The sequence below is a fragment of the Manis javanica genome, chromosome 1 (genome assembly GCF_040802235.1).
Source record: "Manis javanica isolate MJ-LG chromosome 1, MJ_LKY, whole genome shotgun sequence".
NCBI classification, from domain to species: Eukaryota; Metazoa; Chordata; class Mammalia; order Pholidota; family Manidae; genus Manis; species Manis javanica.
In genome coordinates, this window is record NC_133156.1 from 141,243,441 (window position 1) to 141,252,249 (window position 8,809).

Here is an 8,809-nt window from a genome sequence, read left to right on the forward strand (position 1 = left end):
TTAAAGTAAAAAAGCAAGCATTTATAATACAATATATTTTAATTTGTTTTTGTACTAATCAACATATCGCTCTGCAATCACACAGATGTCTCTACTTGGTTTTCCTCCGCCATGCATTTCCATGAAGTTTACATACATTTTCGGCTTTTTCTTACCCCAAATCAAGGCTACATTTGCAAAATGTTGCATCTAAATGACTCATAAGCTATGCAATTAACATGCAAAACTGATTACTGCACAGAATTGCAGCTAAAACTTTAAAATTATAGTGCAAACGTAGCACCACTTGAATGTTTACCAGTAAACTGTCATTGGAGATGAACACAAGGCTTCCTGAGCTTGCAAAGTTAGATGTAGCAAAGTAAACTGTCCATGCAGCAAAATCAGCATTTATATATTCATTTTTGAACTGTGGAGGTCCCAAGCATACACCAACATACCAACTTTTAGGGACTGTCTTGAAAATTGTCTTGCCATGTAAAGAATAGCATAGCTCTTTAGTGCTGAAGTGTTCATGATTTAGCCACTAGAACAGCTCTTTGCAAACTATGACCTTTTCTTTTCTTCTTTAAACAGTTTTATTAAGGTATGATTGAAATATAAATATTTTATACATTTAAGTTGTACAATGTGACTCGATGTGTCAATGTGATGATTTAATATATGTATGCATTGTGGAAGTTTACTACAATAGAGTTACTTGGCACATCATGTGACTTTTAAACCCAACTGCTAAAGCTCAAGGGGATGGGCAGGGTCTGCAGATAGAGGGATGGGACTGGGGTAAATCCTTTAAGTTTCGTGGATGGCCCATCCTGGCTGCAATCAAAGTAGTTTCATGGTTGTCTTCATTTGGGGAATATAATACAAGGAAATCTGGGACTAACAATGATTGGAACATCCCAAAGGCAGTGAGAACATCCTCTACTTTTAGAGACAGGGAAAGGAAGTGAAGAAAAAATAGTACATCACTCGAGCAAACTGGGGAATCAGTGATAAAAAGCCAAGTGAGGTATTCTAATTTCACTCCACTCACTGCTTACCTATGCTCTATGGCATTTTCTACTTTGTTTATTGATTGACCCAGCATTATCTTCACCCTTCAGAAAAATTCTAAATTTGCTGTGAGATCATATTATTTCTATGCTCACACACAAAACAAAGCCTGAAACTCTGGTGATCTAAGAAGATCCTTATTCATCCTTCAGAGAACTAAGTTTCGAATATGTTTTTATCAACAATCTGATAACATATGTATATGTATATATGTATGTGTGCATATATATATATATATACACACATATATATATAATCTTTTACCTTATCATTTAAGGATAGGTATAGTATTAAAAAAAACAATTGGCTGGAACATTGTACATAACAATATTGAAAACAATCAATAGGAAAACAATAGGGTACCAGTTTCACATTTTATGATACACATGCATACACACACACACACACACACACACACACACACACACTTTACAAGACACTGACAGAATCAGTTGTGTCACTCTTCAGTCCCACAGTGCAGTGTGGGGGTACAAATTTCTCTAGCTCCATTTCTCACAAATGGAGTTTGTATTTTCCTTTTTAATATTATCTACTTGATATCATAATTTGATTTTTAAATTTCATTTCCCTACCAATAAAGGATTTTGTGTACCGATTTCTAAGTTACTGGTTCTTTGGGGAGTTTCTTTTATAGATTCTTTTCATGCCTTTTGTGCACTTATCCATTGGATTGTATCATCTTGTTTAGATGCAGGTCTTCTTATATACTCAACATAGGAGACCTTTTTCAGATCAAGAGTATTTAAGTCTCCTCTCTATATTGTCTCTTTCACTCATACTGTTATTTTAATGAACATAATTTAATTCTACTATATTAGTTTACCTTTTTTTGTATTACTCTGGTTAGAGTGGAGATCACTGACTATAACCAAATTTAATGGAATAGTATTAAAAAATTTTGCCATTTAGCTTCATATAAACTTTACATATTATTTTGTAGATAGTCTTTATAGATTAAGGGAATTTCCTTAAATTTTTGAGGAAAGTTTGCTTAGGGTTTCCAATGGATTAATGCTAAATTTTGCTAAGTGCCTTTTATGCAACTTCTCTTTTGTTAATATGATTAAATTTTCAGTGTTGAATCCCCTTGAATTTGTTGAATAAGCATTATTTAATCATCAAGTATTAACTTTTATTATCACTGTACTGATCTGCTAATATATAAGGATTTTTATATTTAAGTTTGTGATAGACATTGTCTCTCTTCTCTTTCTTGTAAAGTCTTCATCAAGTATTGATAGGAAGATTATGCTGGTCTCTTAAGAAGATTTAGGAAGTCTTCATATCTTCTATTCTTTGAGTTTCTGAAATATTCATACAACTTTTCCTGGGGTTTTTAAAAGAAATTTCCAAAAAAGCCCTTTGGCCTTGGGATTTTTTTTGTGGAAAAAATTCTAATGATGGAATTAATTATTTTTTTGAGAAAGAATTCATGAGCAGGTCTAGTGAAAACAAGCAATGCGTAGTTTAATAAAATACACACTCATGAGGGAGTGTGGGCATGCTCCAGAGGTGAGCAGGCAAGAATTTTTTTTTATTTCTGTTTGCTGTACCAAATTTTATAGGTTGTATTTTTTTCCCCAAAGAATCTGTATGATTCCTTGTGGGAATTATTTTTTGGAAAAATATTATTAATATATTTCCAATAACTGCTTGATATTTTGAACATCTACAGTGAGGCCCTTTTTCATTCCTGATATTGGAAAAACTGATTTTCTATCCTTTTTAAAAATAGTTTGCAACCTACAAGAAGTTGCAAGTTCAGTACACAGAACATTCAAATGTCTCTCACCCACACAACAGATTCATTAGTACTTTGACGTATTTGTTTCATCATCTCTCTACATATTTCCCTATCATCTCTCTATAATGTGCATATATTCAGTATACCACGCATATACCTTCTGAAACAATGACAACCCATTACCACCAGGCAACCTTGGCAATAAATAAATCATCATAGACATATAGGTACAACTCTATCGTATATACTTTGTCAGACCTACACACACTAGCTTGATTTTTGTTGATGTCTCCCAACTGTATCAACCATCACAATCATTATTTCTAAATGGGGATTGTTTATTTATTTAGATTGTTCTGTACTAATGGATACTTATTATACTCAAGTCAGCAGATGTTCATATTATTGTTCTGCGTATAATGTGCTGTTTTAACCTGGCTTTTTTCAAGACTTAATCTTTGCTTTTTAGTGTCACACCTATGTTGGTTTGACTTTATTCTTCTTGGGGATTGCCTTCATAAACATGTGAATTATTGTCTTAGACCATATTTGTGAAAATATCAGTCACTATTTCTTCAAATACTTTGTTTTCTGCTGCATTTTGTCTTTCTCTCTTTTCTTTATGAAATTCTTGTTATCTTCTTTTTTAGATTCGTAGACATTGTCTTACGTTTTCTTTTTCCAACATTTTGTGTTCTTTTCAAATTAGATCATTTCCATTTAACCTATCTTTATGTTACTGACTCTTTTCTCTAATAAGCCTCTTATGAGTTGAATTGCTTCCCCTAACCCCAGCAAATCAGAATGTGACCTTACTTGGAAATAGAGTCGTTGCAAAAATAATTAGTTAAGTTAAAATGAGGTCAACATGGCTTTTTATATTTGCCAATATAAAAAGGGAACTTTTCAACATGGACTCACACGCAGGGGAGATGAGAGCAGAGATGAGGTAATGCTTCCACAGGCCAAGGATGCTAACGGTTGCCAGTAAGTACCAATAGCTAGGAGAGAGGCATGGAACAGATTTTTCCTCAGAGGAACCAACCCTTACAACACCTTGATCTTGAACTTCTAGCTTCCAGAACTGTGAGACAATAACTTTCTGTTGTTTAAATCTCTCAGTTTATGGTACTTTGTTATGAGAGGCCAGCAAACTCATACAACCCCCTTTGTATTATTAAACTCAATTGGCAAAATTTCTCAGATATATCTCCACTTCTATAATTTTCATTTCATTCGTATTCACGTGTTCTGTTTTCCTACTGAGATTTTCCTGCCTTTTCATTCATTCATTCATGGCAAACATATTTTCCTTCATAATATTAAGCAAAGTTAAAAATGAAAGTCTAAAACTCTTAATCTAATCATCACAACATCTGCATCATCGCATTGTTACTGTTTCCTTTTCTTATTGAAAATAAGACACAGTTTCCTATTTCTTCTCAGTCTGGTCATTTTACATGTGTCCTATACTGTATGAGTGTTATGCTATGAGCTTTTTGAATTCTGTTATAGGTCACTAAATAGTGTTGATATTCTCATTTGTATGCTTGTTTTAGCAGGCAAGTAAATTGATTGGGAAATGTTGCCTCTTGGGCAACAACTTAAATTGCAGCTCACTATTTTATCCATAGCTGAACTGCTGTGGGTACACCCCATGCATACATAAGTGGCTCAGGGATAAGCCAGAGAATACTACATTTTTACAGAGTTTATACATATAGTACATGGCTCCCTGTCTTCTACTTTCTTTTTTGGGGTATTGCCTCTCCCCATTACAGTATCTGTGGTTATCCCCACCTCTCTCTTTGTCCCCACTTCTCTCTTGTGCTTTTTTAAGCAAGTGTCATTGTGGATATTCTATCAGAATTTTAGCTGCTGCATGTGGAGTGAAGTGTGGTGTGCCTTTAGGCTAAAAGCTACTAAGACAAGATATTCACCTTCTGCCTTTCTGCTCTTGCAAATTTCTGCTTCTTTTTAGAATCTGCCTGCTTTTATTCACACTACAGTAACTTCAGATTTTTCTTTCCCCAGAGTGTAGAGTTGTTATAGTCCTTTACAGTATTTTCCCTATGATATTTTCAAAAGATTTAATATTCTATCTACGTATATCTGTGGTCACTGGATTTTAGGAACAAGTATCATATAAATCTATGGACTGTAACAAATCCAAAACATTCTTTATTTTACATTTTAAAAATCCTCATTACTTCCTTAATTACTTTATAAAGCAATGTACTTATAATGTTTTAGTCCTTTACACATGAAATGTCACCTTTTTATATCTTACCTACACTTCTGAGTAACTCTAAGACATATCCCTCATGGTGCACAATGAGTATGTTTAAGCACATATTACTTTCCTTTTAAACTATATGCACATATAATATAAGATTAAATTAGCACCTCCATTTCTTTTTTCATACTCCATTCTTCAAGACTTCAATGACACTTCCTCAACTTCTTCATAAAATCATGCAGAGTAAATCCCTTCTTGCCTGAGATATTGTTTGCCAAGTTCTAGATTGTCCTATTTAATGTGTGTATTTGAAATTCCTGGAAAGAAGAAACTCAATGGGAAGGTTGGCTCAAGTAACTCCATCAGTGTGAAAAATTGGCACTGTAATAAAAACTTCATTTGCTTAATTGCAATTTATCTCTGTCATAAAAATGTATAAAATGTGCTGCAGTTCATTTACAAAATGCAAGGCTGTACTATCCAGGTAATTAAGTTGTATATAATGTCACTAACGAATAAGCCAAAAAGTAAAATAAATATGCATATATGGTGTAATTTTTTAATTTGCAAGGAGAGATAGGACCTAGATATCATGATGTTATTCATAGGCAGAGGCTTGCTATTATCTGATTATTGGGAGTTTCATTCTCCAAATAATGCAGTATGGGAGGTAGCATGATTCACATTCACTCAAAAATAGCATTTATGTTCTGTGAGCTTACAATATTTTAATAAGTTTAAATACATGGTGTCTATCTTGAAACATGCTTACTAAAATAAGGAAGTGTACATTTTTGTTATAAAAAACAAATGTCTTCTGTTGATAGTTTCTTTTGTATCCTGAAAAATAGAAAAATGTTCATATTGATTTTAAAAATTCCTTAGCACTTTCAGAAACCCAAAGTCAAAAATCTCACATTACTTGTAGCAATAATGATTGCCTAACTTATTATTAAGGCTAAGCACACACAGAGAATATGTGTTGATTCTATTGATATGATACACAGAAATGATTTACTTTCTGTAACATTAGTTTCTACTTAGACAAAGTATTATAATTAGTACATCAAAATTACTTATCTACTTCCATTCCAAATAAACCAAATCTACTTATCTCACAATTTCAATTTAAAATTCAATGTTTATATACTTGATACCCAAGCTAATCTATATTTCTAAAGAATGAATATTGTCCTTCAATATGACTGCATATTTTTATCTAACCAATTTTCCACTTATGAATAATGTTTTTCCAATTAAGACAGAGTCACAAACATATTTTTGAAATCAAACAGATTATTTCTTAATGGTCGAATGAGTCATTTCACAATTCTTTGGTTTTATTATCCAGTTAATCTTCATATATGCTATTTGCATTTTCCTTGCCAAAAGCAAGTAGATGTAGAATTGCTTAGGTCCTAACAAATTGGCCAACACAAAATTTGATCAAACTTTTATAAACCTTGCCCATTTAATTTCTATAATCTATCACATGCAATTTAGTGTAACTTATAATGAACAGTGGGGTAAATGGATGTTTTCACCCAGCATTTCCAGAATCTCCCAGTCAGTCTTAATCCATTTACATACCAATGGATGTTCACCACAGCAGAGCCTCCAGTCAATCCAGGGTAAGGGGTGGGGAGAAAATGGCCAGTCTCTCCTCCCCTCCATTCCTGGTAGCTAAGTGGTGTGGTGCCAGCCATTCACCACAGAGCTGCCCATTGAGTTCTTGTCGGAGGGGTCCGGAGGAGCGCATGCCTTGGGGACAGATGGAGAAAGGGCTGGCTAGCAAACTCCAGCAAGCTGTGAGAAATACAACCCCTTTAGCCCAACCTGCTGCTCCCTTTTCCTCCTTTGGTTTCACCGGATTCATGGGGAATTTGTCCTGGGCAGGAAACACCTCCTTTACTCCCAGAGCTACATGAATATATTAATAACTTACTATTTAATATTATACAGTGCATATGTTGAAAATATGTATTTACATATTTAATATTTGACTTATTACTATTATGTATATTTAATCACCTATTGGAAAATTTCAAAATAAAGCTAGTTTATACTACCTGTGAAGTTCTTTACTGTGAATTTGTTACGAATTTTTTGTTTCCTCCTATCTTTTGCCTAGTATGTTACTTTTTTCCCAATTACTTTGTAAGAGCTTTGGTTAAAGTTTATCAGTTAAGAAATGGTTACAATAAGATTGCAATTTAAATAAGATGGCAATTGATTTCTCTTACATAAAGATGAAAGATTCTAACCTTGCGTGCATCCATGGTCCACAAAGCATTCCAGGAACTCAGCTCTTTCCAGAATATTTTAATATTTCTAGTTTGATACCCTTATTCTCACCATCTGTATTTTAGGCAAAAGCAAGAGAAAAGAGACAAAGAATAAGATATACAAAGGGATAGCCCCAGTTGTTTGAAAAAGATAACTAGAAGTTGCCCCAGTATTTTTATTGTTTGAAGTAGGTAATTCTTTAACGTTTTTATCTCTGGTTTTAGAAATATACTAATAGCAATTTTCTACATTCCAAAACTTAAAATAAAAAATAGTTCCTTAAAAATGTTAGCAGTTTAATAATTTTGATAGAAATTAAAATTCATGTGAACTCTGATGTTGTTTGGCAGGGAGGTAGGGGTTCATTTTTCATTCAGATAGTCTCAGCACCATTTATTAACAAATTCAGTCTTTCCACAACTGGTCCTAAAAGGCATAGTTACACAGCTTGCTTTTGTTCATATACCTGCGCTAGGCACTGGGCTTTCTTTTCCATTTTGTCAAGACAAAATCCATTAGGGATTTGATTGAAACAACAGTAAATTTCATGTTCTTAACATGAGTGAGAAACAGAGTGAGGCATTTCTGTGGCCCACTTGGCTACAATTCTTCTAGATTTCAAGAGTTATCTCTGGCTTTATTTCCCATTTCACTTAATGTTTTGATCTTCTGTCTAAACAAGTTTGTCAGACAGGTTTATGCAGATTTCAGCAGATGGTAGCTGTACTGAAGACTGATGTCTGACTGCCGACAATTTCTGGTTTCACCCTTGCTCCTTCCTTTGCGTCCCATGCCAGGGCAAGCTGGTAAGGAAGCTTGGCTGCTTCCTCCACGGGCATCATTTGGGGATTGAAACCACACAAGGCCCTGCTCTCCCATGACGATCTGGCTGTCCCCAGCCCCAGCTGTAACAAAATCCCAGACTGGTTACCTTTCCTTGCTCTCTCAAGATCTCATCCTTACTTGAGAGGCCTGCCCTGCTCTCCCCAGAGACATCAATCGTGTAAATAATAAATCTTTCTTTTCCTGTAAATAATAAAATAATATATATATTATTGTTATTATAAATAATAAAATAATAAAATAATAAATGAATCCTGTAAATAAATCATTCTTGGTGCTTGTGGGGTGTGTGTGTGTGTGTGTGCGTGCGCGCATGTGTGTGTGCGTGCGTGCGTGCGTGCGTGTGTGTGTGTGTGTGTGTGTGTGATCATCAGCCTCAGAAACCGAACCACATTTCGGGGGAGGGATCCACGTGCGTCCTCAGGTTGAGCATGCTGCAGCACTTCCCACAGCACCCAGCGCCAGTGATAATGGGCTCCCGCTTCAGGAGCAGCCTTTCAGTATTCCTGCCTCCTGATAGCATCTTCACACTGGCAACATCTCCCGACCAGTCCACACTTCTTCCCGATGTTTTATCATTGTATTTACTCTCCATCTCACTGTTGAAACCTTCTATTGCC